The following is a 22,621-nucleotide window of genomic DNA, read 5'->3' as shown; positions in this document are numbered from 1 at the left end:
GCTCACGAAAGCTTATGCTCAAATAAATTTGTTAGTCTATAAGGTGCCACAAGTACTCCTTTTCTTACAACAAAGTTGCAACACTTTACTGAAGCCAGGAAATACAAATCTGAGGCCAGTAGTCATCTCTTATTGTGTCTATGTCTTTTATGTACAGTACAGGACCAAATTTTTCTCTGACTAACCCTGGTATAAATAAGGAGTAATTCTACTGAAATCAACAGCATTACTACAGGGTAAAAGATGGTTTGTAAATATGCTGCACTAATCTGATCCACAATAAACTGATGCTACATAAGTCAGGCTAAGGGAGAAGTGTCAAATGTTTATTTTGAGGGGTTTACCAGTTAGTTCCATCTACATCCATTTTCTTTGGAAGTCAGTTACGAACGATTTTTCATACATGTGCTAGAGTCACCACAACAGTTTGTATTGAATCAAAAATCTGATTTCTATGCAGCACTTTGTGTGTGCGCGCATGTGTATACCTGTGCAGATTTTGAGCTAAGCTTGCAAAAGGCAGGGTTTTATATTAGAAAGATAAGTCGAGTGAGGTAATCTCTTATTGGACCAACTCCCATTGGTGAAAGAGATGTACTTTTGAGCTACTAAACACTGCTAAATACAAAGTGGAACAGATTGTTTAACCACTTCTGCCATATAAACTATTTGTGTAATGATCTATGCTGCATAATCTATTCCACCTTGTATTTAGCTGTGACACTCTGAATACCTTTTCCAGACCTGAAGAAGAGCTCTGTGTAGCTAGAAAGCTTTTCTTTTTCACCTATAGAAGTTGGCCCAATAAAAAAAAAAAAAAAATTACCACCTCACTCATCTTGTCTCTAATATCCTGGGACCAATACCGCTACCAACACAACTGCAAACAATGGATTTTATGTTAGCAGGCTGCAATGGTGATGGAGAAAAAATGATGGTGCTAAGAACAAAAAATATTCATCTTAACCACAAACTTCGTAAAAAAAAACACACACCTCTGCAAATAGTGCAGGCTCCTACATACTGTGACACTCTTGGGCCCATTCTCCATTTCAGATGCTATTCTGGGAGGAAAGTTAACACAATGATGTGATGCATCATGGCATTTGTACATTATTAACAGCAGCTTCATGAGAATTTCTTCATGGTTAATAAAACTAAAGCCTTTTCTTGCTGTGAATATATTTAGTGCTCAGTGCAGATATTACAGTGGTTACTCTTAAAAAGGAATTACACAAGTACATCTGCGGCTTCTCAGCAGATCGTTGAGTGTGTAGATTGCTCAGGTCTGAGCTGGCATCGAACACGCTGCTCAGCTGTCATTGTCCATTAGATCTACAAATCCAAGGTCAAATGGTATTCTGCCTGTTTACTTCATTGAATTTATTTCTCTCACTACCTGATTTGCAAGGGTCTGATTTACAATGCTACCTTCATGATAACCTACAAGTTGCCCCTGGGAGATAAGCTGTCAACTATGTAATTCTGTGATTATCACTTTCTCATTCTCCATCACAGAAGGTGATTGTCTCTTTCTCTCCATGCTTTCGTTTCTGTATTTCTTTGTTCATCCCTCTCTCTATTCTCTCTCCTCTCCTACTTGCTTTGTGGTTTGCCATTGAACTCTTCATAAAATCCTTACAATGTTCTCTGTAGCAATTTAGCAAAGACAGAATAAATCACTGTTGGATGCGTACCTTTGTGCAAACTGATGTGCACAAAGCAGTTAGCTTAATCTAGTCATATGCCTGAGCTACATGACAAGATGAATAAGCTGCAGGTTCATCATACAAACAATTCCAAGAAGACCTGAGTGCTATGAAGGGATATTGATATTACAGATTTCAGAGTAGTAGCCGTGTTAGTCTGTATCCGTAAAAAGAAAAGGAGTACTTGTGGCACCTTAGAGACCAACAGTTATCACAATTTAACATTTACACACACTGCTCTTTTCTGCCCTTCCCCCCAAATGGTGGCACTTTAAAAACCAATATAGGGGGCATATTTACAAACAGAGAGGGGAAGGAAAAAGGATACTAGAGATAAACTTCATCTTCAGAAAAGTTCCTTGGGAATTTTAGTACCTATGCAGAACAAACAAGACTTCAGCTCTGAAGATCTCAGATGACAGAAACCTACACATTAAACCTCTTGGTACTCAGTATATCTACTTCAGATTGATAGAGGATATATCATCCCTTGCAGGTTCCAGGAAGTTTAGATATTGCAAACTTTAGGCACAAGCCACTAAGCTATCAGATAGTGCAATGCAAGTGACGGCTGTGCCCCTAACACAGTGACACTAACAGAAACCTTATAATAATGGTGGAGTACAACTATACTTTTATGTAAGGCATCTGATGGGCACCCAGTGAATAAATTCAACTACAGCACAACATGCAAGTGCATAAAGTATGCCACCATGGGCACCATATCATATTTGAGGTGTTTGTTTTCCATTCTAAAATCAAAGAATATCACAAACAGTGTTGTAAAGATAAATACATCAGTATAGCAAATATCAATTTCTTAATGGCAATACAAGTGTAAATAAAGCAGAGAGCAGCAGCAATGACACATTCCTTTGCCGAGTTACTGGGGATCATGAATGTTATGTTACAATGCTAGAAATACCATATCCACACTGGCCAATTAAATAACATTATAACCATGTCTAGCACAGAAGGAGTCCTAAACTAGAAATTATAGATGATCAAATGTTATGGCAAGCAAATGTCAGACATTTCAAAGATAGACAGGGAGCCATCACCTAACCTTGCTGCAGAGATGTTGCAGCTAGTTGGTCTCAGGATATGAGAGACACGGGTGGGTCAGATAATATCTTTTATTGGACCAACTTCTGTTGGTGAAAACAAGATTTCAAGCTCCACAGAGCCATTCTTCAGGTCTGGGAAAGGTAATTAGCATGTCACAACTAAATACAAAGGTTGAACAGATTAAGCGTAAGAGTTAACTTATGTTGCAAGAAAACATTCAAAATGAAGTGGGCAATTAATACTTCTGCGGTTATAGAACAAAGAGTGAGTTACAGATTGTTGTAATGGAGTACATCATTTTTGGATCTAGCAGAGTTATGAATGAAATTATGAATTTAAGCTCCCAGGCTCTTCTGAAGATGCTGTGCGTATTTCCTTTGAGGACGGGGACTGAGAGGTCAGAAACGGAGCGATCATTTTGTGAAAAGTGTTCGCCCATAGGTAAGAATGTTTTGTCTTTTTTTTCCTGTGTAAATTCATTTGAGAGATAGTGATTGTCTGGGTTTCATCTACACAGTAAGTAGTTGGGGCATTTTCTGCACTGGATAAGGTACACCAGATGTTGTGACATGCATGCGTAGGACCCACGGATCTTGAAAGGTGCCTTATGGGGGGATATTGATCATTGTAGCAGTGGTGGTATATAGCTGCAGGTTTTGCATCTGTTATGGCACATTATAGATTATAGCAATCTGTAATCCACTAACTTCTTTGTCCAGTAACTGCAGAGGTGTAAACCTTTCCCAGATCTGAGGAGCTCTGTGTAGCTCGAAAGCTTGTCTCTTTTACCAACAGAATTTGGTCTAGTAAAACATTACCTCACTGACCTTGTCTCTCTCATAACCTAGCTGCAGTCTTTCCAACACTTTCTGTTTGGCCTGTGTGGTGGTGTGGGACTCACCCTTGCAGCGACTCCTGCTGGTCATCCAGGGAATTAGTGTTCCAGCCTCCAGAGCGCCCTCTGCAGGCCAGTGTCCCGCTTGCTGCTGGGCCCCAAGTCTCTCCTGATCCCAGTGCCCCCTTTCACACCAGGGTGCTGCCACCTGCAGTACCCCCCAGAGATCTGGGTCTCCCCTCCCCAGGAAACCCCCAACCCACTACCTTGCCTCAGTCTGTGGCCACTGCCAGTCATCTCCTAACCCGTTCCCTGGGGCCAACTTCAGCATAAGCGCCACTCATCATAGGCAAACAGGGTTTGGACCTGCTGCCTCTGCCTACCCCTTGGGCTGCCCTCTGCAACCCCAGTACCTATTTGGCCTTCCACTAGGCCTGCAGCCTGGGGGGTTTCCAGGCCAGCGCTCCCCAGCTCCTCTGGCCTTCCCCCAGCCCTACTCCACTCCAGGTACCTTGGTATGCTCCCAGCAGCCAGGTCCCGCCCTCTCAACAGGTTAGAGAGAGTCTCTCTGCTCCTGGTTTCACCAGATTTTATAGGGCCAGCTGGGTCTGGTTGGGACATGGCCACAGCTGAGACTGCCTCCCAATCAGCCCAGCTTGTCCCTTGCCCCAGCCCTCTCCCAGGGCTGTTTTAAGCCCTTCTAGGCAGGAGCAGGTGACAACCCTGCTACAGCCTGTCTATAATATAAAGCATTCCATAGTAATTTAACAACATCAAAACTGCCATCACTATTATTTTAGCCATTTAAAGAGTGCCTGGTCCTATACAAATAGAAAGTAAAATATGGCACCAAACAAACACTTTTCTGTGACATAGGCCATATGATAGAAAGATTGAAGAACCAATCACTTAGTGATACAGAGTATAGGAGATACAATCTTGAAAGTCTTTACTCTGCCAAAATTCCCATTAATTGCAATAGGACTCTTGCTTAAAATTGCACTTCAGAACTGTGCCCTCATTTTGTGTTAAGATCATCAGATTAGAGCTGGTTGAATTTTTGAGAAACAAAAAATGCCATTTCAGGTCAATCAAAACTGTTCACAAATTCGTCAAATAGTTTCAGCAAAATAAAAATGAGAGAGGTTTCTGAAAGAGATGAAACATTTTGTTTTGAGATTTCCAAAACAAAATGTTTTAAAACAATGTCTCAATTAGAAATTTAGCTAGATTTAACTTTTTAAAAGGGCAAAATACACCAAAAAAGGAATATTTTTTCCCCAGTTTTTTGCTAAGACCTGAAAAACAAAAACAAAAACCAACCAACCGGTTATTTCAGGTCGACTTAAAACAATTTTTTTCTGGATTTTTCAATTGTCACTGAACCAAACAATCATTCAACCAGCTCTAATCCACAGTGGATAAAAATTGATTATTTTGTTGTTTGTTTGGGGATGGGGGAGGGGAGATAAAAAAAGTTGTATTTTTTCATTTAAATTGGATTTTATTTTGTTATTTAAATTACAATTTTTTTTTAAAATAAACCTGCTTAAAATGAGATCTGAATTTAATACAAAATATGTTAAAGCCTAAATTTATTATAATCTCTTAAAACATTTCAATAAAAATTAATATGCCAAATCCACGAGCTTCTATCAGTGACTGAGTTAAAGGCTGGTTTTTTATATAAAGAAATAATCAGGAGAAAAAAATCTAACTTATGAAGTCAAGCTTTATAAATATGGCACAATAGATCAAGTACCATATTAAAAGCTTGTTTAGTTTAATAAAAAATAAAATGTATATGGTATTGTGTGTTTAATTAAATTCCATTTACCATCATAATGCAGCTTGATACAACTCATGACCCAAAAAGTTAATTTAGCAAATAAGCAATATATCATTCACTATTTTCTAATGTACTAAAAATGTACAATTAATTAATGAGAATCTGAAAATATTAAACATTGTTGCTGCTTAAATAAATGTACATAGTTACAGCAAAAAATGTACCAAATCTAGTGTAATGGCTCTGTTTAGTTGTAAATCAAGATGTTTTAATGATTATATCAACGAGTGAGAATGCACCTAAGTACAAATGGAAAAGTTGATTAAAATTGATAATTTAAACTGACGCTTTCCACGTGGTGATTTAGATCAATCCACCCTGCTCTAATCATTACCATATTCCCTCTTTTTGGAACATTACTGCTGAAAGACTTAGTGGATGGAATGAGTTCTCAGGAGGACCTGAGTGTGGGTTCGTCCTCAGGCAGGGTCTCATCAATAGCATTCTGTGCCTTTTCTTCTTTAGCACGCATAATATCCTGGTGAGTAATCCTCTCGAGACAGAGACTATCTTTATTATGTTCACTATGTCCATTACATTTAGCTCAGTTCAGAGCATCATATTGAGCTTTCACACTTTGAACCATAAAAATCTACAGTACAATTATCAAGCACTAAAGATAAAAGAGAAAGGCCACAGATAATGTTATAGACAATGCCATTTTAAAAATATCAGGACAAAACTCGAATTTATTTATGCGTTTGGTGAGAAAGGATTTGCTGTCTATGTTCATCTTACGAAACTGCAGTGGATGTATTTTACAGTCTACTGCAATCCAGTGATTAACAGAAATTCAAAAGTGTTACACGTCTATTCTAATTTCAATGACTGGATCTGTCAGTATTAACGTGGAACTCAATGTATTTTTCCACCATATTAGTTTTATCTTCTAATAGTTAAATCCACATTTCTTGTCACAAAATTGTCAGATTTCTCACACAGCAGTAGCAGTAATTCTTTTCTTCCACACACTCATCTGCTAGAATATCAAAAATGGTTTACCCAATCCACAACAAATGCTAAAATTCAAACGATAGCCACACTAGTAAAACTGGTCAGAAGCAAGTATCTATTTTTATACACAACCATATATCCTTCCCCCCTGTCCCCAGTATCCATAATTTATAGCAATCTTTTTAGTTACAGTGTTTCTTGTTAATTATGCATGGCTTTGAATTTTTAGTGAAATGTGAATACATTAAAGGGCTTTCAAGGCTCTAGTTTTAAATACAGAATATAATGCCTCTCAAGCCATTTGTTCATATTGTATAATTTGTAAGTAGCACACAGTAATTAATAAAATAACTAAGATGGTACCTGTGATACATCACATTATCCAACTTCTTGAACACAAAACACCCTCCCCCCTCTACTCTTTCAAATCCCCATTAAGGAAAACCTAAACATGTGAAAAAAATAGATGTGTTTTTACTTGCTTATTTAACAAGTATAAAAAGATCCTGAAAACATTAAAAATTCAGGTCTCGTCTACCCTGAAGACACTATGGCACCTGGAAAACTATGGAAGTCATGGTGTTGCAAGAGACTTTAAGCAATGGCATGGGGAAGGAATTTTTAATCAGATTATTTACAACCATTTTTGTCAGCACTCATGTAACTCCAATGCCTACCAAACACCTGGGCTAACCAAACTAGGGAAATGCAACCTAGATGGGAGCTATTATAAGGTGGGTACATAACTAGTGGGAAAGCCATTCCCAGAGAGTAGTTATCAGTGGTTCACAGTCATGCAGGAAGGACATAACAAGTGGGGTCGCACAGGGATCAATTCTGGGTCTTGTTCTGTTCAATATCTTCATTAATGATTTAGATAATGGCATAGAGCAGTGGTTCCCAAACTTGTTCTGCCACTTGTGCAGGGAAAGCCCCCGGCGAGCCAGGTTTACCTGCCGCGTCCACAGGTTCAGCCAATCACGGTTCCCAGTGGCCACCGTTCGCTGCTCCAGGACCACGCCACTTCCAGCAACTCCTATTGGTCTGGAGCAGTGAACCACGACCACTGGGAGCCGCGATTGGCCGAACCTGAGGACACAGCAGGTAAACAAACCAGCCTGGCCCGCCAGGGGATTTCCCTGCACAAGTGTCGGAGCAAGCTTGGGAACCACTGGCAAAGAGAGCACACCTTATAAAGTTTGCAGACAATACCAAGTTAGGAGGAGTTGCAAGTGCTTTGGAGGATAGGATTCAAATTCAAAATGATCTGGAGAAATAGTCTGAAGTAAACAGGATGAAATTCAATAAGGACAAATGCAAAGTACTCCGCTTAGGAAGAAACAATCACTTGCACACATACAAAATGGGAAATGACTGTATCGGAAGGAGTACTGCGGAAAGGGATCTGGGGGTCAGTGGACCACAAGCTAAATACGAGTCAACTGTCGCAAAAAAAAGTTAGCATCATTCTGGGATGTATTAGCAGGAGTGTTGTAAGCAAGACATGAGAAGTAATTCTTTCACTCTACTCCGTGCTGGTTAGCCCTCAACAGGAGTATTGTGTCCAGTTCTGGATTCCACCTTTCAGGAAAGATGTGGACAAATTGGAAAAGATTGGGTTTGTTTAGTCTGGAAAAAAGACAGAGGAGACATAACAGTTTTCAAGTATGTAAAAGGTTGTTACAAGAAGGAGGGAGAAAAATTGTTGTTCTTAACCTCTGAGGATAGGACAGGAAGCAATAGGCTTAAGCACTGGAATAAATTGCTCAGGGAGATTGTGGAATCTACATCATTAGAGATTTTTAAGAGCAAGTTGGACAAACAGCTGTCAGGGCAGGTCTAGATAATACTTAGTACTGCAATAAGTGCTGAGGACTGGACTAGATGACCTCTCAAGGTCCCTTCCGGTCCTATGATTCTATGAAAATCTCTGCTAAGGGTTCAGCAAGCCACTCCTTCAGTTAAGGTGAGAGATCTCAAAATGCATATTCTCAGAAACCTCCAAGAAGTCCACCAGCTAACCAGGGTTCTAATTTTTGATACTTAAAAACAAACATAAGGCTTCTGTTATATGTCATTTTTAAAAAAAGCACAGAAGGAAGTTTTTAAAAAAGCCTTTGTATAGCAAAAAGAAAAGGAGTACTTGTGGCACCTTAGAGACTAACAAATTTATTAGAGCATAAGTGAGCTGTAGCTCACGAAAGCTTATGCTCTAATAAATTTGTTAGTCTCTAAGGTGCCACAAGTACTCCTTTTCTTTTTGCGAATACAGACTAACACGGCTGCTACTCTGAAACCTTTGTATAGCATTCATTCATTAATCAGCACATTGATGTTGACCTACCTTCTTGTGTTTGAACTATTCCATGCATCATATTTGACTTGGACTGTAAAGTTTTTCACACTGGGGAGAAAAAGTCACAAAAATTTGAGAGGGTGAGGACCATTTACCAGTCAAAGAATATTAATGATGTTAGCAGTAGATTAATAAAAAAATAATTCATAAAATCCATAATCCTTATATGATCCAAAGCCCAATGAAGTCAATGGGAGTCTTTCCATGGGATGAAATCCTGGCCCAGCTGAAGTCAATAGGTATTTTTCCAAAGAATTAGGTAAGTTCATGGAGGATACGTCCATGAGGTTATTAGCCAAGATGGTCAGGGACGCAACCCCATTCTCTGTGTAACCCTAAACCTCTGACTGCCAGAAGCTGGGACTGGACCACTTGATGATTGCCCTGTCTGTCATTCACGCTGAAGCATCTGGTATGGGCCACTGTCAGAAGACAGGATACTGGGCTACATGGACTATTGGTCTTACTCAGTATGGCCATTCTTATGACTTCAATGTTTTCATGATTTTTTTCAGTCAGGCTTTGGATCAGGTCCTTGAGCCCTATCTGTTGGTACATATATGTGCTATATTACAGTAAGTGCTTTTAGTTATGTCAGTGCACCAACATCAGTAAAACATTTTTTTAATTTGATTTTGGAATTCTGATGCACTGTTTTCCACCATGGCTTTTAATTCTATTGCTGGATTGGCAGATTTATAACAGCTCATTAAGATTCCCCTATGGACACACACAATTTCTAAAACAACATTTGCTCAATTATCCTTCCATAATTACACTAGATACAATTTTCCCTTGTCCTTCAAAAAAACATGTTACAGATTTACCCTGGAGAGAAGAGAACATTGTGCAAGATACATACTATATAAACTTGAGAAAACAATTGAGATCTTTCATTGTTTTGAAACGCTTATATTCTGAAAAACACTGCATGCATTCATGGCACTCTATAAATGCTACGTAACTATTTACTCTATCAACAGAATCATGTTCTTAAAATGCAAGCCACAGTTTTGTAGTTAATATTTTTAGTGTGATTACCTTCCAAATTTAAAGTGAGGCAGACTTTATTAAAACCAATCAGGAATGTGATAAAAACTAATAGCAAATGAATGGTTCATTTATTTTTGCAACATGAGAAGAAGTCAACAAGTAAACATAAATACTAATGTTGCACTAGTTAGCTGATAACATATCTGCCAAAAACCACCATAATAGGATCTCACCCAGAATTTAAACGAACACTGTAAGCAAAGGCATGTTCATTTGAAAAAAAGCGTCTTTAGATTGGCGTAGTTTCCATGGATACAACCATCCAGAAATGTTAAGGCGGGTTTGTTTTCAAGTCAGAGTTGTGTAACGGTGTATCATTTTGATAGTCTTCTGAAGTTTGCTGTTTGGATGAGCATGCCCATAGAGTTGTATTCAATCACTTGATAAATGCTTAATTGAATCTGTTCCATTTTACCATTACGGGTTATTAACGTCATTTGCTGTAACATTGTTTTGAAAAATGATTAATACCAAGTTATTATGTATATACTATACATTAAGGGTGTCTTCCAAAGCCCACTACAGCTGATGGAAGGTATCCCATTCACTTAAGATTAGACATTAGCCGTTTCTCATTTTAAACAAGACATTTTTTAAAAGCGAGTTTCACTCACCTAAGTAGCAGATCAAGAAAAGGGATCTTCAGAATCCCACCAACATTGTAGCCAATCAAACTATATATTCACAGAAATCAGAGAGGGACAGAAACTACTGCAGTAAGCCATCGACTCCAGCCATCTATCCATGGATGTTGTTTCCTACTTTATATTCTAGAGCTTGTCTAGTCTAGTCCTTAAATGTATCTAGTATGTAGTTTTTAAAATGTCCCAGGTGATGAAATTTCCATAAGAAAACTATTCAGCCTTCTATAACTCACTTGTGAGTAAGTATTCTTGATACTCAGGCTAAATTTTTCTTCCCTTACTTTCATTATAGAACTCAGTTATCTTCTTCTATACCATTACCCTTCAGAAATTTGTACACCATTATGTCCCCACATATTGTCACTCAGGCAAATTGTAAGTGTTAAGTTCCTTAAATATTTCCTAACATGTCAGCTCTGACTCCTTGTCGTTTTTATGACTTCTCCGAGAACTCTCCCATTTCCTCTCTATATTGGGGTAATGAGATGATCAGCGATTAATGCAATATGCCAGGGGTCATTTTACCAGTCAGAGGAAGAGATTAGATCCCAGACAGGATGCCTCCGCACAGTCCATCCAAAAATCACAATGGCTTTTTTGTTGTTGCAATTTTTTTGTACACTGCAAATATCTACTTAAAAAGTATAGTTCTTCATCACTCTTAGGTCTCTTCTGGCATTATTGATATTCAGGTGTCTCTCTCCCAATGTAGATCAGTATTTATATTGCTTTTTCACTAGATTTTTTAGCTGAATTGTTCAAAGCTACATCTCATTTTGTATTTCCCAGACCTATTCTAAGCTTCCCTATGCTCGTTTTACTATTTTTTTTCCTGAACTCCACAGTGTTTTCAATACCTCCCAATTTAGTACCTTCAGTGAATTTCACGAATCATCAGGGAGGGTGCTAAATAAGACCAGGCATAAACATTTGCAGGCCTCATCTAGGCCCCTCTATCATCATTACCATTTTCTGACACAAACGCTATTCCCCAAAGAATTTCTTTCAAAAATAATACTCCTTGGAAATACAAAAATCAAGAAGGGTAAAACAGGTCAAAGCAGAGGAAAACTAAGGACACAAAATACCTGTTCAACTCATTTGAGCCACCCAGGTACCTTCCCCAAAAGCTATTTGATTCATCTTGAATAAAAATCTTGATTACAATAAACTCAGTAGATACTGTACCCTGAATGTTAAAAAATACTAAAAATGCCAAACCTCAGAACAACATTTGATCTTCCATTATCTACAACATATTCAGAATAATTACTATCTTTCATCAGAGATAGGCAAAGTAGAATTCACAATGACCAGAACATTCAGCTGCAGGATATTTGAATTGACTACTGTGCTTTTTGGTTATTGCCAATTAATTGGCAATTAATTCAACCAGTTTTCAAGCAAAAGAGAACTGTTTATGCTGCTCCTCCTGATGAAGCTTATCCAGGAGGTATGTTAGATAACTGCTGCTATCTTTTGAAGAAATAAAATGAGATAAAGTTGTCATTCCCATTTCAAAATACTTTCACTTCAGTGATGCTGCAGATTGCACAAAGTCATTCAATTATTTCAGAACCAGGGTTGTGTAAACCAAAAGAATAATGCTCTTAAGTTCCGAGGATAAGAGTTCTGGCAGTCCATGAATCTGAAGCTCTAAACTGACAATGTAACACCCTATTAGCAAATGGTAAATAATGAAAAGGACAGGTCAGTGAGAGAGAGAGATCTGGATCACTTTGGTAAATTTGGCACAAGCAAACAATGTAAAATGTATACATCTAGAAGCAAAGAATGTAGTCCATACTTACAAGATGTGGGGCTTTATCCTGGGAAGCAGTGACTCTGCAAGAGAGTTAGGGTTCATCGTGGATAATCAGCTGAACATGAGCTTCTGATGTTATACTGTAGCCAAAAGAGTTAATGTGATCCTGGGATACATAAATAGGGGAATTTTGAGTAGGAGCAGCGAGGCTATTTTACCTCTGTATTTGGCACTAATACGACTGATGCTGGAATACTGTTGATGTTCTGATGTATACAATTCAAAAAGGATGATGACATACTGGAGAAGTTTCAGAGAAGAGGCAGGAGAATGATTAAAAAGACTAGAAAACAAGCCTTATAGTGTTTGAGAAAAGAGCTCAATCTATTTAGCTTAACAAAGAGAAGGTTAGGGGTGATGTGATTACAGTACCTCCATGGGGAAGAAATACTTAATAATGTGCTCTTCAGTCTAGCAGAGAAAGATATAACATAATCCAATGCCTGGAAGTTGAAGCCAGACAAATTTGGACTGGATATAAGGCATACATTTTTGACAGGGAGGGTAACCAACCATTCCAATCGTTTGCCAGTCTTCCTTCAACCCTCCCTATCACTTTCTCTGAAAGCTACCTCATAATACCCCTTTCACTTGTTCTTTTGTACCAAAATGAACATTCTATCAAAATATTTCAAAATTCCAATTCTCTCATGCTTCTTTTGGACAATTGCTCCAATTGTACTAAAAGTAATCCACAGAATGTTGATCTTCTGAGAGCATCTGACCAATTACTTTGTAGTTTTCTATTAGCTGGACAATTTCTACATGCAATTACACTGTTTTGAATTCTCTGTATGCTAACAGTTATATTAGGTCTCATTAATAAAAAATATTGAGTAAAGATGCACTAAGACCACAGCTTAAAGGTCAGAAAAGAATATTAACTCTCCATTAATACATAACAGACATTCACAACATAGTTTATTCTGCCCACAAATTTAAACCCATACCAAATATATGGCACATCTGCATTACTGTCCCATACTGAAAAAAACCAAGAAGGTGTTAATATTCTATTGGTCTCCTGTAGTGCATATAACACATGCACCCTAGAAAATGTAACTCAAAATTGAACTCCCTTTAAATATATTTTTAAAGGTGAATTTCATGTTTCTCACAGATATTGGATTATCAGTAGTAGAAACTGCTCTCACCAAAACCAATTTTTTTAACAAAAGTTTGTGCTGTAGAAAAAGCTATTATCTATCTTAAACGAGCACCCTAACCTAACAAATATTGAACTCATGCTGGATTTACATAAGATTCATCTCCAAATTATACTCTATAACTCAGTCAAAATGCAGAACAATGCTAATATTGACAAGTACAGTCCTCTGTCTTTGGCTTCCAATATGACAGTTTCTATATCACCTCTAAGATAGATCCAGACAACAAACTCTGAAATCTTTGCCTCCTTTTAAATCACCCAGTAAGAGGAATTGGACCCTGGAATCAGACACTAAATTCTTATGTTCTACGTCCAATGCCTTTTTCATATCAATCTTGGGACTTGTCTGAGCTGTCACTGTTTGCTTCTCCAAAAGTCCTTTGAGAAGCTTATGGTCTTCAGAATAAACTTGAATCTAAAACCATTCAGCTGACTTATCTGTGTCATACACATTTTGCAATAAGCAATTTCAAAGACTTCCATGGGAAAAGAGTCTAAAGTTCATGGATGCTAAGGGGTTCTCCCCTTTTCCAATTACTTTATTCTAAGCAATCTGCTTCTGTATCTCCAAGGGCATATCTTTACCTCTAAAGGTTCCCCCTCCTGCCCGGATGCAGCATTGCAGGAGATTTTGCCCTAGTAATCACTTTCTCCGCTGTCCCAGCTGATCTTATCTTAAGATTCTCTCACTGGCTCTTCTGTGGCTCAGACCTCCGTCCAAGTCACACAACAGTTCAGTTCCCTTCCAAGATTCAGCCCTACCAAAGGTCCTACTCCTGGGGCTCGACTTCAATTCTTCCCCCTTGTTGGGGTACTGACCCCCCTCCAACAAGCTTTTCCCTGCTGGGGAGGGTAAGTACCACTTTAAGTAGCGTTTCACCCTTCATGAGCTTCTCTCTCATTCCCTGGTTCACAGACCCTAGGCTGGGGCTTCTCTCCATCCTAGGGCCCTACCACAGGAGTTAGCCCTGCTCCTTTGGAACTGCCTGTGACCAGAAAGCAGAGCTAAACAACCATACCTTCCTCTAGGACCTTCCCAGGGAGAGGGAACTTTCCCTAGCTCCTCTCCCCTAGGTCTCCCCTCATCGAGTTACCAGCTCTATTTAAGTAGTACTCTCCCTGTTTCACATGTAGGCTGGCATTAGACACACTGGGGCCCAGGCAGAAATTAAGGAGGGAGCTCCCAGCCCACCTCCGTTACCTACTCACACATTAGATTTCTGCAATGTTTCTGAAGCCAACGCTCAAGCCCAAGGGTTCTAAAACAACTTGTATGGTGGGGGTTCTGAGAGCCATTGAACCAAACTGTAAACCCTGTAAACTGTAAACACTTCAAGCCAAGGGGTGCAGCAGCACCCCCAGCACCGCTCGTTCCAGCCCCTATGTTTGAGCCCTGGGCAATTGCCCTGCTTGCTATCCGTAACATCAGCCCTGTTCATCACAACAGCTGGGGTCATTTTCTAATTAAGCCCCAGTATACCAAGCTGGGGTCACTAACTAGCAGTTATGTTGCCAGCTCATCATTCAGGCTGAGGGATAGCTGTTAAATAAACTCAGGTCGACTCAAAGGCCTGCCAGCCTGTGACAATATCTCTGGAAAGCATGATACTTTCAGCATTTTCTGATCAACTCTACTTAGTTATCGAAATCAAAATGTTCCATGTCAATTTCAGCAGAAATCCATCCGACTTGGCAGGTTTCCAACAGAACCCTGCCTGCCACTCGGGTATTGAAGCCTGCCTGTAACTCACCTACCCACCTCCTTGGTAACCCACTTGGTGGGTTACTGGAGAGCTTGACCTGGCAGCCCAGGGAGCCCCCACTCCCAAGCTCCTGGCTCCTTGGCAATCCAGGCTCCCAGACACCCCAGCAGGTGGGAGCTGGGACTCCCCCAGGAGCTATGGGTTCAGGAATCACAAGCAGCCAGTTCCCCACCTGGCTTCCCAGGCTACCCTACTGGAGAATGGATAGGCTGCCCAGATCCCTGGCTGCCAAGTGGGTAGCCAGGCAGCTGTTTTTCAGAAAATTGAGGGTTTCTTTCATTACTCTACAGAATGAATTTTTTTCCCCAAAATCTAAGAATTTGTCACAGAGCAAAAAAATCCCATTTCAGCTCAGTTCTAAAAGTAATTTCATCAATATTCTTATTGATGGATTGATTCTTAATGTACAAGAAAAGGTGGGGGGGGTTCATTGGCATTTAGGCTACAGTTCTCACATGGTGAGTGCAAATGGCGTAACAGGAAAAGATGCTCGACTGCTTTTCATCAAGAGAAAAATAAGGGCCCTGAATCTCCTGTCATTTACTCTACTGTTAACCAGAAGTGACTCCAGTGAAATATTATTTAAGACACAAAATTAGAGACTGTGGCTGAAAATGTCAGCTTTTGCCAAGTTACCACATACAATGGTGTCTAAAGAAAGCTCAGATTTTCCTTACACGTAAGAAAGGAAATAACTCTTGGTAGCTGTATAGTAACTGTTGTCAACTTTTGGGGGTAATCAATTGTGACAAAAGTTGCTCCTCTATCTTGGTGGGTCCTGTGCTGGCAGATTTACTTGCCTCAGAGATTCATGGCAGCCCTCAGTTTAGCCACTTTCATGGCTCAAATCTGCCGGTCACTCAGATAATCTCATCGCTGGCCAGCATGGAGAAAAAAAGAACAATCCACGCAGCCTCTGCTGATCCACCATGTAGGTCGGGAAATAGCCCAGACACCTCCCCTCTGATGGAACCCACAGTCCAGGTCAACCTCTCCTGTGTCTGATCAGGAGTTGGGAGGTTTGGGGGGAACCCAGGCCCACCCTCTGCTCTGGGTTCCAACCCAGGGCCTGTGGATTGCAGCTGTCTAGACTGCCTCCTTTAATAGCTACATGACAGCCTACAATTCCCTGGACTACTTCCCCATGGCCTCCTCCCAACATCTTCTTTATCTTCACCACAGGACCTTCCTCCTGGTGTCTGATAACGCTTGTACTCCTCAGTCGTCCAGCACCACTCTCACTCCCAGCTCCTTACGCACCCCCCTACTAACTGATGGGAGGTCCTTTTTAAACCAGGTGTCCTGATTAGCCTGCCTGCCATAATTGATTCTAGAAAGTTTTTAATAGGCTCCAGGAATCTTGATTAGCTTGTCTATCTTAATTGGTTCTAGCAAGTTCCTGATTGCTCTAGGACAGCCCCTGCTCTGGTCACTCAGGGAACAGAAAACTATTCATCCAGTGGCCAGTATATTTGCCTTCTACCAGACTCCTGTACTCACTGGTCTGGGTATGTCACACAATGTACACGGTGTTTCATGACACCTTATGTAATATGTAACATTTTAAACACTACACCAAGAGAAGTGAATGATTTCACAATATTTAGAATCAGCTAATTTACACAGCACAAACTTGGACAGGGGGCACTCACAAGAGGTGGGTGCCACCCCGTTACAATAGGACTTTCATATTTTGAAGGAATCATCTATTTAAGTGTTTTTGCAGCTGTTGTGTCACGTTTTCATGTGCGTCACTTCAGGCAGAATCAATCACGTCATTGATGGCATTAATTACCCATGAGAAGTTTCTGGCTTCGGATGTCCTTTTGAAAGTGATGTTACATCAAACAACATGATGGACAAAACCCGATCTGATGTTTTATGTTATAACATCACAGCTTAAAAAGAGTAGGAATACAGCTGTTGTTTAAGGGGTCATAAAAAACAACATCTGAACAACAAGGTGTTTGGAAAAAAATCTTTTCAGATGATTAAGACAGTGCCATGGCTATTAAAAAATTGCTATTCCATTACTGTAAGCTCTGGAGCCAGTTGAAAAAACATGGACTTTGTGAAAAGTCTCTTTTTAATCCAAAATCATTTAAATTCATCTTTATTCATTCTATATTAAATCCTGATGGGCCTCTTTTTGAAAAGAGAATACAAAAACCAGAAGAACAGAAGATTATTATGAACAAAACAATTAAGTTCTGGCAGAATCTAGAAGGACCATTGTGGATATCTGCCAGCTCTGCACAGACTAAGTTGACAATTTCATCAGCATTGTATAAAGATCTCCAGCTATATTTTTAGACCAACAAGGCCTAATGAACACTCCAAGACAGATCATGACCTAGAAAGATCCACATATGTAGAGGCACTCTGAACAGATTTGTCCCCAAAAAAGCAGAAAATGGTGGGGAAGGGCAGGGCCGCCCAGAGGATTCAGGAGGCCTGGGGTCTTCAGCGGCGGAGGTCCTTCCGCTCTGGGTCTTTGGGGCGCTTCGCCAAATTGCGTCCAAAGACCTGGAGCAGAAGAAGCGGCGGCGGGTCCTTCACTCAGGGTGTGTTTGGCGGCCCTGAAGGACCCGCCACCAAAGTGCCGCCAAAAACTCTCGTGGGGGCCCCTGCGGGGTCCGGGGCAAATTGCTCCTCTTGCCCCCGCCCCGGGGAAGCCCTGGGGAAGGGTTAGCATTAGCATCATGAGACGATCAATGGGCAAGCCAAATGGAGAGCCAGTCAGGGGTTATGTATTGCCCCTGGCATCCTGCAGAGAGAGCACCTCAGGCAATATTAACTTTTCCTCAGAGGCCCCTGGCTCTGGGAAACATGCCCGAGAGGGAGTGTGGGGGCCAGGGCAACCCTACTGCAACCATTCAGTCAGGGAGCTGAGAAGTTGTACACATCATTCCTGAAGCAAGTGTCTCTGAAGACAGCCTTAAACACCGCAAACCCCTCATGAGTACAGTGACTCAAATCCTGGCTGCTTCCATAAGAGGGAAGCTACCTAATGTCCAGTGGATTAATTGAACTAAAGAGTGACAGGAAATCTCAAATCATTTTCTTCCTCTTTTCCACACCTCTTCCCTCTTTTCCACACATAGGTTTTCCATGGGAGGATATGATTTGGCCTTCAGTCATTTGGATGTTTCTCCTCCCAACTAGTGAAAATCACCTAGCGCCTGAGCCTACCGGTGATGCCATGACTAATTCGTTACTCCATGAGTAATATCATTGACCTTAATGGGACTACTCACAAGAGAGCTGAAGGATCAAACCCAAAATCATCATGTTGCTTAACAGTGACACCTACAGGCCAATCAAACTTAAAATGAGGAGGTATGAGTGCAGTTTAATTCAGTGCTTCAGAAAAAAAGTAAGTGAGAATTCTGCTTGATCTGAGATGAGATCTGTATCCTGGTGGATAATAAAAAAAAAAAAGTAGCAATCTTTAATAAGTGATTTTAGAATAACATCCTCTGTGAAATTAATGTAAAAAACACAGCATTTTATAAACTGGATTGCTTATGTTTTGACCAAGATCAAGCTCTGTGTTTTGTCAAGGGATTATATCCTGCCATTGCACAGGCATTGCTCCAATCTAATACAATTTTACCTTTGCCATTTCTAATTATTTGAACCTATTGTACGAGAATGCCATACACTTGGGTCCCAGACACTCCCATTTATTTATACATTTATTTGAAGCAAAAGTTTGCCTTGCAAATCACAATTACTATTAAAGCAAGAAGTGACAAAGAAAAAGAGAATAGCCAGTTACCTTCTCCTGGTTTTAGACCTTGTTGGTCTAAAAATATAGCTAGGCATAGTTGGGTTGTGACCAATTTCTCCTGTGAAGCTTCATCTACCCCTGACAATCTCCCCCATATTATATACATCCAAATTACATAATTACAAAAACATACATTAAATTAGCTCTCATCCAATTAGCATTAAGTATTATGAATATTATGCGTCTTGTGCCATGCATACAATACACATGCATAAACTTCAACTGGCATGATGTTTGTGTCCTTGCTATTTTTAAGTTATTATTTTTCTTTTCTAACTGATTTATTACTACTGATTATGCACTGATGATGCAATTTTCATCAGGCCACTTTTACCCTTTTCCCAATATTAGGGACCTCCTTTTCCTTTAACTGGCTTTGGGCAGGACATTTTGTGTATTCATTCTCCTCTAATTTAAGTACATTCTGTGGTCAAAATATCACCTTTGTCCTATGCAGCAGCAACCGTAAGCAAATTCATTTAACAACAAGGTCACTAAGGCAACAATCATGTCAAAACTGGGCTGAAGCTAGCCCCGTCAGTATAAATATCATCCAAACTTATTCATTTAAAAATGACTCTTACGTCAATTACCAATACTCTCCCCTTAGACTTTTTGATTTATTGAGGGTTTCAATCCATCAGTTTCGGGCAGTGTTTCCCAAACTTGGGGCGCCGCTTGTTCAGGGAAAGCCCCTGGCGGGCTGGGCCAGTTTGTTTACCTGCCGAAGCAGCGGCCGACATGTCCCTCGGTCCGTACCGCTTCCCGCAGCCCCATTGGCCTGCAGCAGTGAACCGCAGCCAGTGGGAGCTGCGATCGGCCAAACCTGCGGACGCGGCCCAGCCCACCAGGGGTTTTCCCTGAACAAGCAGCCTCCCTAGTCTGCAAAATACTGGTTTAGGGAATTGGGTTATATAGTGTTGCAACTATGTTACTCTCCGTTTCAGTTGCCAAATTCCTAACAAGTTGCATACTGCAACACCTTATAAGCGTGTTATACATATTTTAATCAATATAACTTGCACCATTAATATTTTAAAGCTAAATGTTATAATAGGATGGACTCCAATATTTAATTCTTCCAATCAATTAACTGGTTTCAAAATGTAGCTGATTTGCTTAGTAACCCCATGCAATTATTCACCCATATGTAGAAGATGAACTGAGGTTTATTTCAAGACAAACTGTAAATGCAAGTTCAATTTTACGATAGATATTCTAAAAATCAGGGAGCAACATCACAGCCTCACCACCAAACTTTGGTTGGCTTTCAGTTGTCACCGGGATAAATTTAGGTACTGGTTTGAAAGACTGTACTCAGAGAATACTTATCTATGGGTTTATGTCAAATTGGGAGAGTACCTAGTGGGATCCTGCATGGGGTCAGTCTTGCTTTGGTACTGTTCAATATTTTCATTCAAGACTTGGATAATGGAATAAAGAGCATGCTTATAAAATTTGACACCAAGCTGGGAGGGATTGCAAGCACTTTGGAGGGCAAGTTTAAAATTCAAAATGACCTTGACAAATCAGAGAATTGGTCTGAATTCAGCAAGATAAAGTTCAATAAAGACAAGACAAGTGTAAAGTACTTCACTTAGGAAGGAAAAAAAATCCAGTGCTCAACTACAAAATGGGGAATAACTGTCTAGGTGATAGTACTGCCAGAAAGGATCTGGGGGATACAGTGGGCCACAAAAAGAATGAGTCATTAATGTGATGCAGCTGCAAAAAAAGGCTGATATGATTCTGGGGAGTATTAATAAAAAAATGTTGTGGGTAAGACACAGGAGGTAATCGTCCTGCTCTACTCCAGTAGTTCTCAACCAGGGGGGCCGTGAGCAGGTTTTAGAGGGCCGCCAAGCAGGGACAGTATTAGAATCACTGGGGCCCAGGGCAGAAAGCCAAAGCCCCACCATGCAGGGCTGAAGCCAAATCCTGAGGAACTTAGGGCTTGTCTACATTGGCACTTTACAGTATTGCAACTCTCTCACTCAGGGGTGTGAAAAAACACCCCCCTGAGCGATGCAAGTTTCAGCGCTGTAAACAGCTAGTGTAGACAGTGCACCAGCGCTTGCAGCTGCGTTCCCAGAACTGGTAGCTATTTCCCTGGTGGAGATGGGTTTTTAGAGCGCTGGGAGAGCTCTCTCTGAGCGCTATGCCGCGACTACACAAGCCACACAGCACTTTAACATTGCCAGTGAAGACGTGCATTTAGTTTTGTGGGGCTCCCTATGGTGTGGGGCCCTGGGCAATTGTCCTGCTTGCTAACTCCTAACCCTGGCCCTGGCTTTTATATGCAGAAAAACAGTTCTCACAGCTGGGGGGGGGACAGGGAGTTTATATAGCATGTGGGGTGGGGCCTCAGGAAGAAAAAGGTTGAGAACCCCTGCTCTCCTCAATACTGATGAGGCCCAAGCAGGAGTACTACATCCAGTTCTGGGCACTACAATTTAGGAAGGATAGGGACAAATTGGAGATAGTCCAGAGGAGAGCAACAAAAATGATAGAAGGTTTAGAAAACCTGAAATATGAGGAAAGCTTGAAAAAAATCTGGGCATATTTAGTCTTCAGAAAAGAAGACAGTAGTGACCTGCTAACAGTCTTCCAATATGTTAAGGGCTGTTATAAAAGAGGACTGTGATCAGTTGTTTTCCATGTCCACTGAAGGTAGAACAAGTAGTAATGGGCTTAATCTGCAGCAAGAGAAATTTAGATTAGAGTTAGGAAAAACTTTCTAACTATAAGGGTAGTTAAGAACTGGAAGAGGCTTCCAAGGGAGGTCGTAGAGTTCCCATCATTGGGCGCTTTTAAAAACACATTGGACAAACACCTGTCAGTGATGGTTTATTGGTTCTGCCACAGCGCAGAAGACTGGACTTGACTTCTCAAGATCCCTTCCTACCCTACGTTTCTATGATTTATCAGCACAGTTTAGAGCTTTCCACATAGCTGAAAACATCCTTAAATAAAAATATGGAAATGAAAGTTTTGCTGATCATGATTGTTGACAGCATTTGATAAAGAGACAAAAAGACTTGGGGCCAATAGCTGGAAATCAGTTTATCAGAATATCTCTCTTATGTAATTACTAATAAACTGTAAGATAACATGACCAACTAAGCTTCTTTGTTTTGTATTTAGTGGAGGTTAACACTGAGTATGCCAACAATATATCTGGAAAAACAATATCTATAGTGCAGTCACCTTTCCCACTCACCACATATACACATTTTATAAGACTTGCATGATCACTGTATGAAGCAACATCTGTCCTGTGCTGTTGCTTATGATAAATTCATAGTACTTATAAAATGCAAGGAAAACTGGCAACAACAATCATCAGGCTACTCAGGTAAAAAAGCATATTGCTACCAAGAATTCTTTTAACCTAATTCATCTGTAGCGATTAAATTCCATATATATTTGGTTCACCTATAACAAAGCAAATATTTCCTTGCCACAACCCCTAACATTCAATGACAACATTAGCAACAATCAGTCTCAATTTGGATAGTTCTCCTACCAGTAGGACAAATGCTGCATTCTCTTTTAGCCTCTCTCAATGTCATCCAGATAGGAAAAAGGTAAAACGTAAGTTAAT

General features: G+C 40.3%; 1 long non-coding RNA gene across 4 annotated transcripts in view; it reads right to left on the bottom strand.

Annotated features, from left to right (window-relative positions):
* Positions 1–22,621, bottom strand: part of LOC122456006 — a 296,596-nt gene that overhangs the window by 106,809 nt on the left and 167,166 nt on the right. For 2 of the 4 annotated variants that reach the window (XR_006274601.1, XR_006274602.1), the window contains exons 2-3: positions 12,280–12,399; positions 8,760–8,819 (exon numbers count right to left, since the gene is read on the bottom strand). This is a non-coding gene — a long non-coding RNA (uncharacterized LOC122456006). Of the gene's footprint in view, positions 1–8,759; positions 8,820–12,279; positions 12,400–12,451; positions 16,383–22,621 lie in introns of those variants that run through there. The other 2 variants (XR_006274603.1, XR_006274600.1) reach the window with 2 other exon arrangements.

This window comes from Dermochelys coriacea, chromosome 10 (genome assembly GCF_009764565.3).
Source record: "Dermochelys coriacea isolate rDerCor1 chromosome 10, rDerCor1.pri.v4, whole genome shotgun sequence".
In the NCBI taxonomy this organism is placed as follows: Eukaryota; Metazoa; Chordata; order Testudines; family Dermochelyidae; genus Dermochelys; species Dermochelys coriacea.
This window is presented reverse-complemented; position numbering and strand designations above follow the sequence as displayed.